Here is a 20,601-nt window from a genome sequence, read left to right as displayed (position 1 = left end):
TTTCATCTTCTTAGCACTAAAGGGAGACCCGCTAGGGAGGAAAAAGTGACTTTTAGGGGAAAAATTCTAAATTATCGCTCCAGTTGTTTAATAAGGAAGTTTTGTGCTGCTCTGAGATAAGTGTCGGAGTGTCCGAGCGGTAAGGAGTGTAGTCTCTACCGTGCTGCTGAGCCGATGGGGTGGGGGTTCGAATCCCACCGTGGTCTTTTTTTTTGTACATAGTTTTATCATTTAAAAATATTTTATGGATAGCCATAGTTACTTTTTTCATAATTATATAGTTGAAAAAAAAAAAGTAAAAATATGAAAAATGATTTTCATGTAGGTACCTACATTATCATTATCTTCTTAGTAGGCAGTTGTAGAATAATAAGATGTAAGTGCTTATGTACTATTGTACATAGCCAATTTTTTACTTTGTATTTTAGTAATAACCCATGACTCCCCTAAACATGTCATTTATTACGATAAAATCTGCCTAGGGCGAGAATCGAACCCGCGGCCTAGCACTTACAAGGCGGACTCGCTACTAACCAAGCTGAATAGGAAAAAAGAAGGCGAGGAGAAGTGCCTTTTCTTGGTTTCATCTTCTTAGCACTAAAGGGAGACCCGCTAGGGAGGAAAAAGTGACTTTTAGGGGAAAATTCTAAACTATCGCTCGAGTTGATTAATAAGGAAGTTTTGTGCTACATCAAGATAATTGTCGGTGTGTCCGAGCGGTAAGGAGTGTGGTCTCTGACAAACTGTTAAGCGGGTGGGGTGGGGGTTCGAATCCCACTGTGATCATTTTTTTTGTATATAATTTTATCATTTAAAAACATTTTATGGATAACAGTTCTAGAAGTAGCACCATTCGATTTGGCGTGAAAAATCACATAGATTAGAATATTCACATCCAAATGTTTTCGATGTCTCTTACCGTTTACGAAATAAGGGTTAAGCACAATGACTTTGGTTAATATCTGGATGGGTGACTATCCGATTTTAACCAAATTGTTACAGTCGCGTCCTTGGACCACACCGGTATAGCATACCAAATTTCATCGCTCTGCGACAAACCGTTCTTGAGATATTTTGTATACCACCTTTTTCTGACGAAACAATTTTTATAGTTTATAGTTGAAAAAGAAAAATAATAAAAATATGAAAAATGATTTTCATGTAGGTAGGTATCTACATTATCATGATGTATTTCACTCGGAAAAGATCAGTTCTTCTCTGGAATACTGCTCGACACTTTGGTCCCCTGGGTACCAAACCTATATCCATCAGATAGAAAGTGTCCAGAGAAAGTTTCTTAGGATGTTGAACTTTAAATTACATCACACCACCAACAACATTAACTATCAGGAGCTCATGAAGACATTTAATATTCAAACCTTACAACATAGGCGGGATGTTGCTGATGTTGTGTTTCTGCTCAAACTAATCAAGAACGAAATAAAATGTGCTGATGTTCAAGGTCAACTTGGTTTCAGAACTAATAACATGAACTTTTAAAGCATTGCACGCCGCCAATGCAGTGAAGCAGAAGTGAGATTAGAGGAAAGAGGAGTGCAATGAGGGTAAAGAAAGGTAGGTGGCACGCCGCCAATGCAGTGAAGCAGAAGTGAGATTAGAGGAAAGAGGAGTGCAATGGGGGTAAAGAAAGGTAGGTGGCACGCCGCCAATGCAGTGAAGCAGAAGTGAGATTAGAGGAAAGAGGAGTGCAATGGGGGTAAAGAAAGGTAGGTGGCACGCCGCCAATGCAGTGAAGCAGAAGTGAGATTAGAGGAAAGAGGAGTGCAATGGGGGTAAAGAAAGGTAGGTGGCACGCCGCCAATGCAGTGAAGCAGAAGTGAGATTAGAGGAAAGAGGAGTGCAATGGGGGTAAAGAAAGGTAGGTGGCACGCCGCCAATGCAGTGAAGCAGAAGTAATATTAGAGGAAAGTGGAGTGCAATGAGGGGAAAGAAAGGTAGGTACTACGTGAAGTAGGAGGACACAAATTATGAAGTGAATAAAAGGCGGGGTACAAAATTGATTTCTAATCTTTTTTGGGGTGGGATGGAGTTCTGTTTAGTTTTTGTGGCACTTGATTTATTTTGGGAGGAACGACTTGGCGGGGCCTTTTTTATGCCACGAAGTGGTATTTTTGGGGGGGATCTCATAACTTTTTGCAGAAACTTAGCATAATATGACGTATGAGCGTAGCGCAACAAAGTACAAAATTAATAGGCATGGTAACATCATTTGGTAAGGTTTGGTGAGTTTGGGTTATTTCCGAGTGAAAAACACCATGAGATGCTTATACTAAGGTTTTCCTGTGTAATGAGATAGAATGAGAATGGGCCAAACAGCAATTTTATTTATTTAAGGCTCTATGGCTATGGGTTCTAGTCGACATCGATCGACTGTTGTGTACACGGGACCTAATCATATCGCGTCATGTGAGGTCCTACACCAAGAGCTCGTAAAAAAATATTCGCCAAATTGATTAAACGATTTTATTATTCGTAACTAAACGGCGCGGCGTGCCTTGCATTCGGCCTAGATTTGGGGTCGACGGCGACGCGGAGAAAGAATGAGTGTGGAGAAAACAATGGCAAGATAAATGATGATAGTGAAAGAGAGAAATGAGATGAGGAATAATATAATGGGTGAGCTCAGGCCCGTCACTAGGGATCCTTTCACAAAAAGTTATACACAAAAGTCCACTCTGAGGCTTAGGTGTAGAATAGAATATAGCCTGTTTATACTGCCGAAATGAGACCAATAAAGGTGTAGGGGCAAACAGCCCTAAAGGATGGGTTAAGCTTCTGCGAAGGGAACCTCTTGGAGGTGGAAAGGTTCCATACTCTTGAAATGATAGACAGCCCCGGTGGTGTAGTGGTCAAGGCGCTCGCCTGGTAAACAGGGTACCTCATTTATTCGAGACTTTTTCCATATAATGGGACTCTGAGGACCTGAGGAGTCCAAGGGTTGGATGGTAGAAAAGGCCTCTGGCGTTAATCTCTACTAATGACTACCTTTCACTCGAGAGTCTGTCATAAAACAGTGAAAAGTCAGGAAAATAGTTAATTTATAGCCCGTCTCTTGGCGCTAAAGATAAATGATGAAATCAACATGTCTAGTGGGCTCAAGGTCCTTCTTAATGGAGAACAAGTATGCCCTTTATAAAAGGCCTTTACGACGGCGACGCGGAGAAAGAATGAGTGTGGAGAAAACAATGGCAAGATAAATGATGATAGTGAAAGAGAGAAATGAGATGAGGAATATAATGGGTGAGCTCAGGCCCGTCACTAGGGATCCTTTCACAAAAAGTTATACACAAAAGTCCACTCTGCGGCTTAGGTGCAGAATAGAATATAGCCTGTTCATACTGCCGAAATGAGACCAATAAAGGTGTAGGGGCAAACAGCCCTAAAGGATGGGTTAAGCTTCTGCGAAGGGTTCCATACTCTTGAATTGATAGACAGCCCCGGTAGTGTAGTGGTCAAGGCGCTCGCCTGGTAAATAGGGTACCTCATTTATTCGAGACTTTTTCCATATTTTGGGACTCTGAGGAGTCCAAGGGTTGGATGGTAGAAAAGGCCTCTGGCGTTAACCTCTACTAATGGCTACCTTGGAGGTGGAAAGGTTCCATACTCTTGAAATGATAGACAGCCCCGGTGGTGTAGTGGTCAAGGCGCTCGCCTGGTAAACAGGGTACCTCGTTTATTCGAGACTTTTTCCATATTTTGGGACTCTGAGGAGTCCAAGGGTTGGGTGGTAGAAAAGGCCTCTGGCGTTAACCTCTACTAATGGCTACCTTCCACTCGAGAGTCTGTCATAAAACAGTGAAAAGTCAGGAAAATAGTTAATTAATAGCCCGTCTCTTGGCGCTAAAGATAAATGATGAAATCAACATGTCTAGTGGGCTCAGGGTCCTTCTTAATGGAGAACAATTATGCCCTTTATAAAAGGCCTTTGGAGGCCCTGCTGATTCCTCCCAAAGCACGGCCTTATAGATAGAGGCAGTCTCTGGGTCCCTGTTTGCCTGCTAGACACCAAACATTAATTATTCATCGGACGAATGCAATTTAAATTCAAATAAAGTAAAATGCACTCTGAATAATGCACACATGTAGAGGTATCGCCATTAAACAGGCCTACAGCTTCCCTTGGACTGCAGTGGCTCAACAATCGTGCTAATGCGAAGGGTTCGGACTGAATTTCAATATAAGTATAAGTAGTGCTTTATTTAGACTGTCAGCTTAGAACAAGTTGTTCCTTATACTAACAGTTTAATAGAGCACCTCTTTATTGTTTGTTTTCTAGGTACCGGACCCTGTTTGCCTGCTAGACACCAAACATTAATTATTCATCGGACGAATGCAATTTAAATTCAAATAAAGTAAAATGCACTCTGAATAATGTACACATGTAGAGGTATCGCCATTAAACAGGCCTACAGCTTCCCTTGGACTGCAGTGGCTGAACAATCGTGTTAATGCGAAGGGCTCGGTCTGAATTTCAATATAAGTATAAGTAGTGCTTTATTTAGACTGTGAGCTTAGAACTAGTTGTTCCATTATACTAATAGTTTAATAGAGCACCTCTTTATTGTTTGTCCTCCAGGTACCGGATCGGATAAAGGCATAGATAGGTACCGGAAGTTGAATCTTGCCTTAAAAAAAACTTACCTTCTTGGAAAATTTCATTATCTTGGTACATAGTGGGTAATGAACTGTTCCACTTACCTGTACAATCTGAAATTAATTGTTCGAAAATGTCGAATTAAATCTCATTACAGGGGTAAAGGAGCAATCTTCTTTGTTGTCTCAAGTACAAAACACCCCGGGGTCAGAAATAAACTTCCCCTAGAGATGAACAAAATTAATGAGAAATTTGGAAAATCTCAAAACGAGATGTATAATATTTTTTAATGAGCGGGATTTGAAAACCATGTTAGGAACGGTTGGCCTGATTAGGCTGAGAGGTGGTGGCCTGTCGGTCCTTACGGCCACTCCTCGTGCTAAACCAAGCTGGTGGATCTGGCACATCCACCAATTCGTCTTCTAAAATAAATTGGTATTGTGGCGCTCACAGGTCTGGCTGAATTGGCGATTAGACCGGGAATTTTCGAAATGTCAGCATTCTGCGTGCACTCTTCACAACCCATCTCAAGCATGTTAATATTATTAATACACCTCTGCTCACGGTTTCAGAGTCACTTGCACAGGACTCGACACTTCGGGTCCAGATGAGATTCCGCCTATCTTCATCGTTATGACCTATTTCTTTTAACAGCCTGTCTTTGCTTCTATAATCTTTCGATCCACGCATGCCAACCTATTGCCCCCTGCATGTCGAAAATTACCTAGTGAAAGGGCGCCTGCAATTTTTGCATGGTCGCAACATGAATCAGATAAAGGAATGCATTCACTTCTGTCTGCTCTACATGCACATGTACATCAGATACTTGATGTTTAATGTAATGTGCATTCGTTGCAGTCTATGTAAATAGTTGTGCAAGTGTTCGGACCATGTTACAGTATTATGTTTTGTGTCTGTATGCCTACAGAATCATGACGGCCTCTTGAGTGCTTGGGCAGCGATAAATTTCAGCTCTATTGCGGACAACATTGTGGAAATGGGTCAGGAATCAATTCCTAACCGAGGAACACAAAACGATACGATTAGGTGGATGGTGTAAATTGTTGTGGTCGCCTGTCTCCCTCGGGATCAGGTCTTGGAGAAAACCTGTGTCTGGCTCTCAGAAAGTGGAGACTTTGACACAATGATGATTCATTTATAAACTACCCACATAGGATTGGCGATTCAGCAGTGATTGTACTAAAATCGAGACTTGTAAAAAGCAGAGAAAAGCGACGTATTTTCTGGTTTGAAATTAGACAGTTAAAAGGAGAAAACCTGTGTCTGGCTCTCAGAAAGTGGAGACTTTGACACAATGATGATTCATTTATAAACTACCCACATAGGATTGGCGATTCACCAGTGATTGTGCTAAAATCGAGACTTGTAAAAAGCAAAGAAAAGCGACGTATTTTCTGGTTTGAAATTAGACAGTTGAAAGTCAGAAATTGCATATGAAAGTGCCCAAGTTATCTACGTTTCTTTCACTTTAGGATGGCAGTGTCTTTGAAGAGGTCTCGGAATTAGTATGATAATGGAACATTCACTTAAATGTCTTTGCCAAATTGTCTTGTACCAAGATTTGAATCCAAGGTTTTATTATATCAAAAAGAACGAGAATAATATGTTTTTTTGATATAGAAAATAATAAATATGTTGCCCATAGTACCTGCACGCATACTGCAATTCACTGCAGTTTGGAACATTCCACTAGTATATATATTCCAAAATATGGCGAAATTTATTAAGACTCGATATTGTTGAGACAATCTTACTTTGTATTACATTTTCTTCTCATTTGTTTAAATCTCAGTCAATGTCGACGCAGTAGACAGTGTCTACTATGGACCTTGGATAGACATCTAGAGAGAAGTGTTCATTGCTTGTGCCGGGGCTCAACAGGAGCTGTATTCCAAGACATTTTTGATATAGAAAATAATAAATATGTTGCCCATAGTACCTGCACGCATACTGCAATTCACTGCAGTTTGGAACATTCCACTAGTATGTATATTCCAAAAAATGGCGAAATTTATTAAGACTCGATATTGTTGAGACAATCTTACTTTGTATTACATTTTCTTCTTTTTCTTCTCATTTGTTTAAATCTCAGTGAATGTCGACGCAGTAGACAGTGTCTACTATGGACCTTGGATAGACATCTAGAGAGAGAGAGAAGTGTTCATTGCTTGTGCCGGGGCTCAAAAGGAGCTGTATTCCAAGACCCAATGACAGACTGAGGTGCAGGCAAAAAGCAACGCTACTACTATGCTTTATTAGACGCGTTTTTTGTTCCATAAATGTTTGTTTATGAAATGCTATGAGATACCTATATGAAGTACAATACATGTAACCTATTATACATTGTACATACTCATCCCCCTAAGTATACCAGTAAGTCATTATGTTTTCTTCGCAAAACACAGTAGATATAATTTAAGTTTTAAGTACCGACCCAAAATGGCGAAATTTATTAAGACTCGATATTGTTGAGACAATCTTACTTTGTATTACATTTTCTTCTTTTTCTTCTCATTTGTTTAAAACTCAGTGAATGTCGACATAGTAGACAGTGTCTACTATGGACCTTGAATAGACATCTAGAGAGAGAGAAGTGTTCATTGCTTGTGCCGGGGCTCAAAAGGAGCTGTATTCCAAGACCCAATGACAGACTGAGGTGCAGGCAAAGAGCAACGCGACTACTATGCTTTATTAGACGCGTTTTTTTGTTCCATAAATATGTTTGTTTATGAAATGCTATGAGATACTTACCTATATGAAGTAAAACACATGTAACCTATTATACATTGTACATACTCATCCCCCTAAGTATACCAGTAAATCACTAAGTTTTCTTCGAAAAACACAGTAGATATACTTTAAGTTTTAAGTACCGACCTATAATACAAAGATACATACACATAAGTACATCACACTGCACTTGTACTTAGCTATTAGGGAAACTTTTACTACCAGCTGTAGAAACGTGTTTCAATATCTTGTTCATAGATAATGAAATGAGCTTGAAATATGTAGATAAATTATAGTAAATAATTAAGTGCCGAGCACTCTGTCGAAGTAGGTACAAAAGTATTGTCCTAATATGCTAGATTTCTCCTAGAATTATCATCAACATCAAGTCATAGCTCTTGCTTCCCAACTTTTGTTCTAGAAAGTAGCAAGCTTTGATAGTTAGCCATCAGTATGTTGGCTCAAAGCCAGAGTGCCACTTTTGTCCACTCCTTGATATACCTGCAGTGACAGAAACAAAAAACTGTAATAACAATAAAACAAAAAGTACTAATGGCAAAAATAAAGAAACTAAGAAAAGTGAACATAAAATACAAAAGAAACAGAAAAGAGGAGAAAAAGTGGATGCGGAAGAGGAAGAAATAAAACACCAGAGAGAACGAGAAAAGAAAGGAAAGGAAAAACCAATTGTTTTCCTAAAATTTATAGTTTGAAATTTATTTTACATTTAAATTTCGTGTGAATGGTAATAAAACGTTTGAGAAATGATACCTATACATCATTTCCCTCCCTCTCCTGTCCTACCCATATGTTGTTCTCAATATACCAAACTCCCTCCCTTCAACCTTTTCCCCGGCTCTCCCTTCTTCCTTTGAAACGTTTCCTCCCTTTCCTAGAGTTACCTTTCTAGTTTTACGAAAATAAAATAGACCCTTGAGGAGCTTATATTTATTTATAGTTTGTTTACAAACATGCTGTGTGTGTGACATGGGGATGATGAGATGCTGTGGTCGACTTGGTTTTGAGAACATTCTCCAAAGGAGCAGCAGCCATTTATTTTCCTTCTTTAAAAAGTGCCAGTAAAAAAACAACCATGAATGATGAATTCGGGTAATATTTCTTTCTTGGAGTCTTCAACCAAGTTTTCGTGGTCCTTTTAAAATGTTAGGCTCGAAGACCCTAGTTGTTTGATGTTAGTTATTCTGTAGTTTTTTTTCGTTTCACATTTCTCTCGTTTCAAAATGTTTCATTTTTTTACCTTTATCAACTTCGTACAGCTATAATAATCTCTCTATTCACCTCTCTCTTCCTTCTTCCCTCTTCCTCTCTCTCGCCCTTCCCTAAAAAATTGTAGAAAGAAAAATTGATGTTATTTTTCTAATACTAAGCAATATTAATGTATGCCTCATTAGTTCTCACTAATACTCCATTACTAAGACGCTATTACTCTATCTTGACGAAAAAATTGAAAAGGAGAGAGAAGTAGAGAAGAGGCGAAAAGCTGAACGTTGTATAAGTAGGAAGAAAAGTAGGAGCATGTAGTATAAGGGTGTTTGGAAGTCGTTTTTAAGCCATGAACCTTTCGGTAAGTAGAAAACGACTGAAACATGGATGTTCTAGATATATTTCAAAGTGAGTGAGGCAGTGGCTTGGGTATTAGATCCCCAAAAAATACTGATGTAAAGCACCATTGCGACTGGTCGCTCTGATGGCTATTTTCGGGGTATATACGTACAGACGTACACAACCCAGTCCTTTAACATCAATAATTTCCGGTCTATCGGAGTAGAAAGATGGGAGACGAATAGGAGTCGAAAGGACAAGAGAAAGTGAGGTAAAGAACAATTATTGAAAGTGAGGAAAAAAGGAGAAATAAAAAAGAGAACAGTCAGAGAGAGAAAAAAAAATAGGAGAATATGAGGAGTAGGTATCGGGACACAGGAGGACTTGTGCTGTCAGTTTTCCCTCGCTCAGCACCTGTGGCTCTACATAACCTACCTGTACAAGGCCTCAGCTTTCCCGCCACCCTGTATAGAAATATTGGAAGTTTTTATAGATTTCTCTAGAGCATTTGTCTTAGAAGAAAATGGAACGAAGAAAAGCTCATTATCTTCTTCTCCTCCTCGAGGGGGAACAAGAATTTCTCCCGCTCATCTTCCAACCTTGATGCAGGAGCATTATGATTATTTCATGTTCCAGAGTATAATGGTATTGAGAACATGTACCCGGAGTAATAGCAATACGGAGAACAAGGAACATGTTTCTCTCGACAAAGGGGTTCGCCGGGACTGCCTTTGAATATTGAACATTAATATTCCGAAGCGCAGTGGTGGATTGAGACTGTTCTACGGTGAACACCTCTGTGACTGTGGCTGCTACCCTGACCAACTCCCACTTATTAATCTGTGGACAACTACAATAGACATGTACCCAAAATAACCTACTAACAGCAAGTGACCTCACCTTCTACTTCTCTCACTACTAGATATAAGTATTCGTCACTGATGGAGTTGGAAAGTACATTATGAATACCTTTAGTCCCCTATGAATATATTCCCCACTGAAATTACTCCTTGTAGAGGTTTGATGCTTTCTGATTGGTTCTTGAACTACTGTAAAGTCATCTCTTTACGACTGTGATGTCTCATGATGTGAAATTAATGATGGTTAAAAATGAATGTACCTAACTACCTACTTATTTTAGAAAAAGAGGTCTTGACACAGAAATGCTGCGTTCATCATTTGAATTTTGTTGAAAAATATCAGCGCAGGAGTATTCGCAATGAGTTGATCGCAAGACTATTGAAAAATTAAGTCGATCGTCCTCTGAAAAGGTTGGGTAAACCTGACGTAGATTGTTTTAAAACCATTTATGTACCAATTTAATTATTGACTGATTTTTAAGAAACTTGGATTATTAAATTGGAAAAGGGGGCATATTCCCCCCTTTTCGTTCTAAAGGGGGGGAAAGGGTGCATAATATGCATAATATACCATATTATGGTAAAAGGGGATGAGTTTATCGCAAGACTATTGAAAAATTAAGTCGATCGTCCTCTGAAAAGGTTGGGTAAATCTGACGTAGATTGTTTTAAAACCATTTATGTACATATACATAAAAGATGAGTAATTTGAAGAGAGAAGGATTTGCAGCTTGTTGAGATGGTCCATTATCATTTAGAATCCCAGACGATGAAGATTGGAGGGACTTGAAAAAACAGTGAAGAAAGAATCTCAACAACCTTTTCCAAAAAGTTAATAAAATAGAAGAAAAAGTTAATAATGTGGAACTATGCTGTAGAGGACTTTAAATGTGAAAGACGCTACTACTATCCTCTTCAGGGACATCATTGGGAAAAAATCTACAGGAACGTTACTTGCACCACTCTCCTTACAAAATGAAAATTCTAGGATTAATCAATAATGGATAACCTGTTGAATTTTAACAGTCTGACCATCATTAAAATGTTATTGCTGAATGTTCTTTTTTTTCAATCACGAGAAGATCCTTCAAATGCTTGTAATAGTTCTTAAAGAATGCATCCAACAGAGGTAGGAATGTAATCTTGATACGTTTACTCTTACTATTTTACTTAGGTTATTTATGAAATTGGATACCTACGAGTTGGTTATTTATCCCGACTCTGAGTTTCGTCTATTTCATAGGCATTTTCAAGGGAAACTCGTAAGTATCCAAGGGAAATAAATAACCAACTCGTAAGTATCCAATTTCATAAATAACATAAGTAAAATAGTATTTACAAAGGATGTCAAAATTAAATAAATTCATTAAACAGTCTTGATACAGAAATGCTGCGTTCATCATTTGAATTTTGTTGAAAAATATCAGAGTAGGAGTATTCGCAAGTCCGTTACAACAAGGTATGACAGCCCTCGTTGGTAAAAGTGCCGACTCCCATGACAAATGGGTATGTTTTGGAAATTGTTGCGTTTCACCATGGTTGCTTACGACTTCGCGACATCAACATCTCAGATCGACTTTCACCTAAGCTGTCGTTTTTCTCAGAATTTAATTATTGACTGATTTTTAAGAAACTTGGATTATTAAATTGGAAAAGGGGGCATATTCCCCCCTTTTCGTTCTAAAGGGGGGGGGGTACATATGGTAAAAGGGGATGAGTTGATCGCAAGACTATTGAAAAATTAAGTCGATCGTCCTCTGAAAAGGTTGGGTAAAGCTGAGGTAGATTGTTTTAAAACCATTTATGTACATATACATAAAAGATGAGTAATTTGAAGAGAGAAGGATTTGCAGCTTGTTGAGATGGCCCATTATCATTTAGAATCCCAGACGATGAAGATTGGAGGGACTTGAAAAAACAGTGAAGAAAGAATCTCAACAACCTTTTCCAAAAAGTTAATAAAATAGAAGAAAAAGTTAATAATGTGGAACTATGCTGTAGAGGACTTTAAATGTGAAAGACGCTACTACTATCCTCTTCAGGGACATCATTGGAAAATAATAGAAAGTAAAAATCTACAGGAACGTTACTTGCAACACTCTCCTTACAAAATGAAAATTCTAGGATTAATCAATAATGGATAAGCTGTTGAATTTTAACAGTCTGACCATCATTAAAATGTTATTGCTGAATGTTTTTTTTTAATCACGAGAAGATCCTTCAAAAGCTTGTAATAGTTCTTAAAGAATGCTCCATCCAACAGAGGTAGGAATGTAATTTTGATACGTTTACTCTTACTATTTTACTTAGGTTATTTATGAAATTGGATACCTACGAGTTGGTTATTTATCCCGACTCTGAGTTTCGTCTATTTCATAGACATTTTCAAGGGAAACTCGTAAGTATCCAAGGGAAATAAATATCCAACTCGTAAGTATCCAATTTCATAAATAACCTAAGTAAAATAGTATTTACAAAGGATGTCAAAATTAAATAAATTCATTAAACGTTTACTCTTTTCAATGACTATTTTCAGAACTTTCCCCACACAAGGCCAAGGTCCTTGAGAGGAACAAAAGATCCCCCAAGTACCTTTCGGTTCACCATCTTGCTGAGTGTAGCTTTTCCGGGAAGGAATAGGGATAAAGTTAAAGAATTCCCCATCCTTCTCCATCTGACCCATCAGTGGCTTCATTCATATTCATTTCATTCTCCAATCAAAACAAACTCATTCCGCAAGTAGTTCTACGTGTGCTTCCAAGCTCTGCTATTAAGGAGGAAGCTTTGTGGTCTAAGGAGCTATGCTTGGAATTGAACTCACGTTTGACTCAAGTGAAGTTGGTAGCCCAGTGGACCTGATTTGAAATCGAGGGTTGAGTTTTGAAGTCGAACCAAAAATCTTTGAAGTCCAAAATCCACCGTGCTAAACCTTACACCAGGTAAGGTCGGTATCGATAGCACAGTGTATCGTTCGAGGAACGACATTTGTGACAGACATTCAAGCTTGAAACTCCACGCAAAGCTTTCTCGATTTACATCTTGGGAGCAAGTTTTGTGCAGGACACACGTGAGGACATTTTTTCTTCCTCTCGAGCAAACAGAAAAATAAAATGAAAAACGTTTTCATACAGTTTCAGAGTAAAACAAATAGAACACTAGCAGCCCAGAGTACCGTATACATACGTCGCTTTCGAGTAGTTTTCACCTACATAATATAGCAAGAAGTAGGATATTCCCGTCGTTTGCTACTCTGATAGACGACATTTTCAGACAAGGGCCGTTTCAGACAGTCGTATTAGGGTCAACTCGAATAGGGCTGTCCCTAAAAGGCGAATTACCCATTCCCCATTGTTAAACATTGGACAATGTTGCCCTCAAGGAACAATGTGGGACATCGTTCAAAGGTATCATGTAAGCAAACAGAAAAATAAAATGAAAAACGTTTTCATACAGTTTCAGAGTAAAACAAATAGAACACTAGCAGCCCAGAGTACCGTATACAATTATACATACGTCGCTTTCGAGTAGTTTTCACCTACATAATATAGCAAGAAGTAGTTTGCTACTCTGATAGACGACATTTTCAGACAAGGGCCGTTTCAGACAGTCGTATTAGGGTCAACCCGAACAGGGCTGTCCCTAGAAGGCGAATTACCCATTCCCCATTTTTAAACATTGGACAATGTTGCCCTCAAGGGACAATGTGGGACATCGTTCAAAGATATCATGTGCCTTGAAAGCGATACTGTAATGGACTTTAAAATAAGCAAAAGGTTCCCCCTTTTGTTGCCCTTGAGGGACAGTAAAACCCCAACCTACAGCACTGGTTTTAACTACTACAGACAAAAAAAAGTTGGACAGTCTTTCTATTACCAATGTAGTTGAGCGATTAACCTAAACTTTGTGATCATTTGAAGTTGACAGCTTGAATTCGGGCAATCCCGTGTTAAGCCGAATTTAACCCCGACCCAAGGAAGTAGGGAGTACCTATAGTTCTTACGGTGCGTTTCCACTGCCGATCATTCCGAACGGCAAATGCCGAGTGAGTAAAAACGCACCATTAGGACGATTACCTCATTCGTGTTATCATGACTCCCCATCATTACAAACTATTTACGATAACAAATGAACTTTATCTCTTCCAGTACTTGGTCGGAATTTTGGCAAGTACACGAATACACTTGCGATCAGACATTCGTGTTATCATGACTCCCCATCATTACAAACTATTTACGATAACAAATGAACTTTATCTCTTCCAGTACTTGGTCGGAATTTTGAGATCAGGAATTCGTTGTCAATAGTATCCATATTCCATAATGAAAGGCAAGAGTGCTGATGCTGAATTCCTGAGAAGACTTGTGACCTACACTTGTCACTCAAGCCTCGTGTGAAATGGCCCTTCATCCTATTCCCCTTCCTTCTCCATCTGACCCATCAGTGGCTTCATTCATATTCATTTCATTCTCCAATCAAAACAAACTCATTCCGCAAGTAGTTCTACGTGTGCTTCCAAGCTCTGCTTTTAAGGAGGAAGCTTTGTGGTCTAAGCAGCTATGCTTGGAATTGAACTCACGTTTGACTCAAGTGAAGTTGGTAGCCCAGTGGACCTGATTTGAAATTGAGGGTTGAGTTTTGAAGTCGAACCAAAAACCTTTGAAGTCCAAAGTCCACCGTGCTAAACCTTACACCAGGTAAGGTCGGTATCAATAGCACAGTGTATCGTTCGAGGAACGACATTTGGGACAGGCATTCAAGCTTAAAACTCCACGCAAAGCTTTCTCGATTTACATATTCCGAGTGAGTTTTGTGCAGGACACACGTGAGGACATTTTTTCTTCCTCTCGAGCAAACAGAAAAATAAAATGAAAAACGTTTTCATACAGTTTCAGAGTAAAACAAATAGAACACTAGCAGCCCAGAGTACCGTATACATACGTCGCTTTCGAGTAGTTTTCACCTACATAATATAGCAAGAAGTAGGATATTCCCGTCGTTTGCTACTCTGATAGACGACATTTTCAGACAAGGGCCGTTTCAGACAGTCGTATTAGGGTCAACTCGAATAGGGCTGTCCCTAAAAGGCGAATTACCCATTCCCCATTGTTAAACATTGGACAATGTTGCCCTCAAGGAACAATGTGGGACATCGTTCAAAGGTATCATGTACCTTGAAAGCGATACTGTAATGGACTTTAAAATAAGCAAAAGGTTCCCCCTTTTGTTGCCCTTGAGGGACAGTAAAACCCCAACCTACAGCACTGGTTTTAACTACTACAGACAAAAAAAAGTTGGACAGTCTTTCTATTACCAATGTAGTTGAGCGATTAACCTAAACTTTGTGATCATTTGAAGTTGACAGCTTGAATTCGGGCAATCCCGTGTTAAGCCGAATTTAACCCCGACCCCAGAAAGTAGGGAGTATAGTTCTTACGGTGCGTTTCCACTAGCAAGGCATTTGTCGAACAAATGGAAACTGATCATTCCGGTCGGCAAATGCCGAATGAGTAAAAATGCACCATTAGGACGATTACCTCATTCGTGTTATCATGACGATCACAAATGAACTTTATCTCTTCCAGTTCTCGGTCGGAATTTTGGCAAGTACACGAATACACTTGAGATCAGGAATTCGTTGTCAATAGTATCCATATTCCATAATGAAAGGCAAGAGTGCTGATGCTGAATTCCTGAGAAGACTTGTGACCTACACTTGTCACTCAAGCCTCGTGTGAAATGGCCCTTCATCCTACAGAGGTCAGAAGAGAAGGACGGACTAAAAAGGAGAAGACGAGAACAAGAAGAATATAAAGAGGAGGCAAAACAGGTAATGTGAAGGGAAAGGTGGAAGACAAAGAAGAGGAAGAGTTAAAGTGAAGAGACTAGGTCAAGTGCGAGGTACTTCAGAGGCTAAAATAGGTAAATGCTCTTTGAGATGTCCTACAGGATGGTTCAAAGGTAACTGAGATAGTGGGTGGCTCACTGTTTGGTTCCTACTTCATGGAAAGCTCTTGCTCTGTATCAACAAGGCATGCATTGATTTGCTGGAATGGGATATACAGTTGGGAATTTTGCTGTGGGAAAACTTGTGATTGTTATTTGTGAGATTATACCTCGAACTTCGAGGCTCGAAGCCATCAAATAAAATAATGTGAGGCAGTGTGAGGTGTTAGTTGAAAGTTCTAAAAGAAGCCTATAGGAATCTTACAATAGTTTGTTTGATGGTTCCCATTTTCCCTTTGGATTAGTTTGGGCATTTTAAAAAATGACAAAATGTTTGTTTTTCCCACCTCCCGTTCTTCAGCTACTATTTTCTTTTTGTTCCATCCTCATTAGGTGTTCTTCTACACCTTTTTCTTCTTCTTCCTTCTTTTTCTTCTTCTTCCTTCTTTTTCTTCTTCCTTCTTCTTCTTCCTTCTTCTTCTTCTTCTTCTTCTTCCTTCTTCTTCTTCCTTCTTCTTCTTCTTCTTCTTCTTCCTCCTTGGTGATCCAAACAGGCGCACTCATTTAATGATGTGTCAAACACGTTTTCCCTGTCCCCTGCTACGGCATATTTGGATGATTTTTTTATATTAGGTAGTAATAAAATGTTTTATTATCTTTAATTTTTTTATTACCTTATTCATGTAGTTAACTCCCCATTATATAGAGACTAGGTCAAGTGCGAGGTACTTCAGAGGCTAAAATAGGTAAATGCTCTTTGAGATGTCCTACAGGATGGTTCAAAGGTAACTGATATAGTGGGTGACTCACTGTTTGGTTCCTACTTCATGGAAATCTCTTGCTCTGTATCAACAAGGCATGCATTGATTTGCTGGAATGGGATATACCTACAGTTGGGAATTTTGCTGTGGGAAAACTTGTGATTGTTATTTGTGAGATTATACCTCGAACTTCGAAGCTCGAAGTCATCAATTAAAATAATGTGAGGCAGTGTGAGGTGTTAGTTGAAAGTTCTAAAAGAAGCCTATAGGAATCTTACAATAGATTGTTCGACGGTTCCCGTTTTCCCTTTGGATTAGTTTGGGCATTTTAAAAAATGACAACATGTTTGTTTTTCCCACCTCCCGTTCTTTTGTTTTTCCCACCTCCCCAGCTACTATTTTCTTTTTGTTCCATCCTTATTAGGTGTTCTTCTACACCTTTTTCTTCTTCTTCCTTCTTTTTCTTTTGTTTTTCCCACCTCCCCAGCTACTATTTTCTTTTTGTTCCATCCTTATTAGGTGTTCTTCTACACCTTTTTCTTCTTCTTCTTCCTTCTTTTTCTTCTTCTTCCTTGGTGATCCAAACAGGCACACTCATTTAATGATGTGTCAAACACGTTTTCCCTGTCCCCTGCTACGGCATATTTGGATGATTTTTTTTATTAAGTAGTAATAAAATGTTTTATTATCTTTAATTTTTTTATTACCTTATTCATGTAGTTAACTCCCCATTATATCTCGGGCGTTTTGCAAAACATAGAACAAGCGGCGAATGATGATCGTGTTGATGTTGGTTTGGATTTAGGAGAAAATGACTGTGTTTGTTTTCTTTTGTAGTGGTGGATCCGAGAAATCTCGGGCGTTTTGCAAAACATAGAACAAGCGGCGAATGATGATCGTGTTGATGTTGGTTTGGATTTAGGAGAAAATGACTGTGTTTGTTCTTTTGTAGTGGTGGATCCGAGAAATCATAAAACCGTGAATATTTGAATAACCAGAGCCGTAAAACATGTCTCTATCAAAAAAGGTTTCTGAAGAGTCTCTATCTGTGAAATGGCCAAAATGATTTAGCAGTTTGTCAATGGAATATGGAGTAGTTAATACTTTGTGTGTAGTTGTGTACCTGTTACCTGTGTATCAAAGAGGAGACCTGAAAGATTAGTCTGAAATTGACTATTTCTAATGATAGCATAGAATTTTCAGGCGGAAGTAGAATCTTCTGACATTTGAGAACCTGATTTGACAGTTTGACAAGAGTGGTAAGGAGACCTATGCAGATCTTCAGTCGCTGAAATAAGATCACATGATTACCAATATCTGAAACCGATAGACATGATTGCCAATATCCGAGACGAATGGACATGATTACTACTATCTGAGACGAATAGACATGATTGTCAGTATCTGAGACGAATAGACATGATTGTCACTATCTGAGACGATTATACATGATTACTACTATCTGAGACGGATAGACATGATTGTTACTATCTGAGACGAATAGACACGATTGTCACTACTGGACATGATTACTACTATCTGAGACGAATAGACATGATTGTTACTATCTGAGACGAATAGACATGATTGTCATGGACATGATTACTACTATCTGAGACGAATAGACATGATTGTTACTATCTGAGACGAATAGACATGATTGTCACTGAGACGAATAGACATGATTGTCACTATCTGAGACGAATAGACGCTGTTTTTAGCCTTCTACGCCACTGCCAAGGATCGTAAAATTGAGACATCAGCAATTCAGTCTCCGTTGGGCTAAATTGTCACCATTGAGAAATTATTTCTATTTGAACTAATATCAAACCCATAACACTTTGTTTAGAATAGATACTAAATTGTAATGGCGGTATTGAATTTCCTCACTCGCTGTTTCCTCTCACTCTCTCCCTTTTCTTCTCTCTCTCTCTCCTTCCCCTAAATTGTCACCATTGAGAAATTATTTCTATTTGAACTAATATCAAACCCATAACACTTTGTTTAGAATAGATACTAAATTGTAATGGTGGTTTTGAATTTCCTCACTCGCTGTTTCCTCTCACTCTCTCCCTTTTCTTCTCTCTCTCTCTCTCCTCCCCCCTTTCTCCCTCAGATCACTCTTTCTCTTCCTCTTTTCCCCTCAAAACCTCTCTCTTTAACCACTCTCATTTTTGCAGATGCACAAATCCACAGCTATAATTCTGGTGACTATGTCGACCCTAGTCCAGAGATTTTTTTCTCCATCAAGATGAATGTGTCATAGATGGATATCTACTAAAAGTCGCTCGACTACGATTCTAATGTGCGACGGGCCCAACCCTTTGAAATCTTGGACATTCGAGGCCAAATTATGAACCATTTAGAAAATACTATCACACTTGTTGAGTGGAAAAAGTATTGGAAGTTTTTGATCACCCAAAGAGGCTGAAGGTTACCCGTCAAATGATTGGACATGGACATTCGAAAAATGTTGAATTATTAGGAATGTCACGAGCAATGAAAACTGTTGGTTAGCTTTTGATCAATAATAAAAGTGTAGCCCCCCATTTCAGGTCCTTTTTCCTTTGTACGGTGAAATTTTCACTAAGCCCATCCAGTGTTGGGGTATTTTGTGCTTGTTGAAGTATTTCACCAATTAGTTGGAAATAACCCTGCGTTGAGTTTTCAGTTAAGCCTCTCCTATTGTTCCCATCATCAGATTCATCAGTATTATCAGTAAAGAATTTTCTCGGAATTGGAAGGAAGAAGGATTGTTTGAGATGCTGGTTTGTTGCGGGTTGCATAGTTACTCGGCATTTTCAGGCTCCAATACAAATAATTACAAAACCCACAATATTCGCTCTAACTCTTCGGTCAATCTTGTTTCTGACTATGTATCTCTCCCCCTCCCTATTTTCTTCCAACCCCTTCCTCTTTTTCCCTTTCTCACACGCTTCTCTGGCTCTCTATAAATAACTCTCTAATCCTAATTCTCCTCATTCAGGTCTTTCTCTTATTCGGTTTCTCTTCTATTCTTCTTTCCCTCTCTCTCTCTATTTGCTCCCCTCCCTTCTGTCTGTCCCCTTCTCCAACCCTATTCTTTCTCTCTCCTTTATTAATAACCCTCTCATCTCTCTATTTTCTCTTTTTCAATTTCCCCTCTGCTCAATCTTTCCCCTTTTCCAATCTCTTTTTCCCCTTTATCTATTCTATTCTTTCCCCCCATCAGTACCTCTTTGCCTACCTCTTGTTAACAATATTCTGCATCAGTCATCATTAGTTCTCTCGGAAAATCCCTCCCCTCTACCCCTCCTACCTTCCTACCCCGCTCCCCTCTTCTCAGTCTCCAGACTTTTATTTTTAAACTGCCTGGGTTTTCCACGTGGCGTTTTGAGTTGTTTCCTTTCCATGAATTTTCAGACACAGTGAGTTAGACAAGTTTTGAGAACACTTGAGTGTTTGAGTGGGCTGTATGATAATATTTGAGTACACAACTTAAAGACAGGGTGGGCGTTGGGTAGCTTAAAATATTGATTTCTCCCTTCTTGGCTGACGATCTGCAAAAGAGTAGTTAAATAGAGAGGTTCTGTTGGAAAAAGGGGTAATTGAGGAAAAGGGAGAGAGTGAGAGGAATAAACGCTACCAGTTCCACTGTTCCAGGTACATAACGCTCAAATTTTCATGAATCTATACTACATTAGTTACTAGTCCTGTACCTACAGTACCTAATTCTCAGTTTCACTTTTTCACCTGCTTCCACAATTTTTTGAGCCCCCTGTATTTCAAGTTCAAGGCAGTTTCCATTGTGAATGAAAAGAGAGAGAGAGAGAGAGGGGGGGGAGAGAAAGAGAGAGATGGCACTTGCAAAAGTTTCAAAATAAACAACTTGATCTCTTTCTCATTATTATTACGCTCTCTCTCTCTCACTCTTCTTCTCTCTCTTTTGTCTCATTTTATACCTCCGCGACACTTCGGTGAATTTTATTATGTTTTCAAGAGGTGGAAATTTTATTGAATGTAAATATTTTAGGTGGATACTTACTGTGTAAGCTTAAACACTGAAAACTGGATGTACCAACCATGCTATTGCAGCATCCCACATGTTACATACCGAGTCAGGTTTCGA

The sequence above is a fragment of the Diaphorina citri genome, unplaced genomic scaffold (genome assembly GCF_000475195.1).
Source record: "Diaphorina citri unplaced genomic scaffold, Diaci psyllid genome assembly version 1.1 scaffold517, whole genome shotgun sequence".
Taxonomy (NCBI): Eukaryota; Metazoa; Arthropoda; class Insecta; order Hemiptera; family Psyllidae; genus Diaphorina; species Diaphorina citri.
The sequence above is the reverse complement of the archived record's forward strand: the minus strand, read 5'-3'. Positions refer to the sequence as shown.